Source organism: Gastrolobium bilobum, unplaced genomic scaffold (assembly GCF_033153095.1).
Source record: "Gastrolobium bilobum isolate Gb01-03AN ecotype WA unplaced genomic scaffold, APGP_CSIRO_Gbil_v1 utg80869, whole genome shotgun sequence".
NCBI classification, from domain to species: Eukaryota; Viridiplantae; Streptophyta; class Magnoliopsida; order Fabales; family Fabaceae; genus Gastrolobium; species Gastrolobium bilobum.
The window spans coordinates 13,048-15,177 of record NW_026900068.1 but is presented as its reverse complement, the minus strand read 5'-3'; positions in this window follow the sequence as shown (position 1 = coordinate 15,177).

The following is a 2,130-nucleotide window of genomic DNA, read 5'->3' as shown; positions in this document are numbered from 1 at the left end:
TGATAATGATGAGGCTGCGGTGGCTGCCATAGGTACTGGTGGTCCGCCTGCTACTGATCAGACTACTGGGGATCAGCCTGTTGGAGATAGTACCCATGTGGAGGAGGATCAGCCTGCTACCACAGATCCAGGATCCGATGAGGAGGACTCAATGTCCCACATTGACTTTTGATTTCACTCATTTTTAGTTTCTGTTATTTTGATCTTAGGGGATGTTTGGTACGAGAGAAATTTTTTTGTATCCTGGAATCACGATTACTTGGAATATGTTAAGAAAATGAAATTTCTGGGAATGTAGCCAAAAAGCTATTTGGTAGGCCAAAAGATTAACGGGAATATTAACTGATGTTTACTGAGTCTATGTTTGGTTGATAATAAAAAATTAATGGGAATATAAGGTAATTTTACAAAAATACCCTCAATTCATCGTCTTCCTTTCTCTCTCCCTTCCCAACCCCTAACATAATATGAACCCACTTCCACGATCTTAAAAAAAAGAAAACCAAGGCTAAATGTTCCTTGATTCGAAGCTTGGTTCCTTAGATATATAGAAGAGGCGTGTATGGATGCTTCTACCTCAGAACTTTTCTAATTTTTTTTTTAAAGTTTGGTGTATGGATTATTGTTGTTGTCCAGTTACATATGCTGCAGATCTGGATATTGTAAATTTAGTTTATTGTTAGAAGCTTTGAGGAGGAAAGTATGTGGATGTAAGATTTTAGGATGAAGTACATCCGAAATTTCGATTTCTATTTTACCATGTCAAACGCTGCCTGGTGTATTATTTGATATTTATATATATCGCCTGGTTATTCTGATCACTTATATAGCAGGTATCCTTCTTAAATTCACTGTGTTTCAAAAACATGGCTTTAAAAAAAGAATTGATATGTGGTACTATGAGTAAACTTGTTTAGGTAATAACAGTGTGGTTAGTTGAAAACCAAATTTCATAACTTGATGTTTTTATGGCAAGCAACTTTTGATGTGATAAAAGGAAAAAAAGAAACAAAGAAGAGACAATGAGAAGCAAGGATGAAGAGACGAAGAAAGCAACAGGGAATTTGGAAAATTTGAAACGAAGAGGAAGGGGTATTATTGTCCCAAAAAATTTGGAAAACTTTGCCATCGAATGGGGATTCAGGTATACCACCCTCCTGGTGGTATTCTTGAATAGCATTTTTCTTCACAAAATTTTTTCCTGGGTATCTAATTTTTCCTGGAAAATTTCCAAAATTTCTATACCAAAGTGGATATATAATATTACCAATATCAGTTTCCTAGTAATCCAAAACTTCCCTTTCTACCAAACAGCCCCTTAGTTTCTTTTAGTTTTATTTTGCAAGTAGTTTACTTTTGTAATTAAGTTAAGTACATTGGGATAATTACTGTTTTTTGCATGATGCACATTACGATACTACTGATGCTATTGGTTTATATATGAATGTGTTTCAGTGATCAATTCTGGCTGCATATCATTTTTAGATTAAAATTAGTTGCTGGGGACAACAACGTTTAAATCTGGGAATTGGGTGTGAATGAATGGCATGGAAACATCATGGAGATGTCACACAAATTGATGAGCCAAACAGGGAAATATCTCAATCTTTTTTTTTTAAGTTTTCTTGTGTGATTTGGATTTCAGTTGTGATGTGGAATTCAATGAGGATAAGACTGGTCAAAGAGATATGATTGATCAAATTAAGGATACAATCTTATACCTTGCATGTTAAGCAAAAATGAAATGATTGCATGACTCATTCAATGTGAAAGAGTAGAGAGATTAGTTGTGATACATATAGAGAAAGTCACGCATACACTCTGAACTGTGAGAATTTGAGCCTATACAGAAAATTTTGTTCAGAGAGCACTTCACTGCATGAATAACTCTAGAACTTGCCTTGTTTCTTACTTGAAATGGTTTATGATGTGTAGTGTAGAAATGATTGAGGCACTTCCTTCTTTAACCATAAAGTTTAAATGGCCAACCCTAATGTTTCTATTGCATGAAACCCTTGAGCTTAAGCCTGTTTGTTCTATAAAACCAAGAGCCTACATTCATTCTGATCCTTCAGATTAAAAGTTTCAGATAAAGGATAATGGATGAAAGTTTTGTTGGGAGAAAAGTGT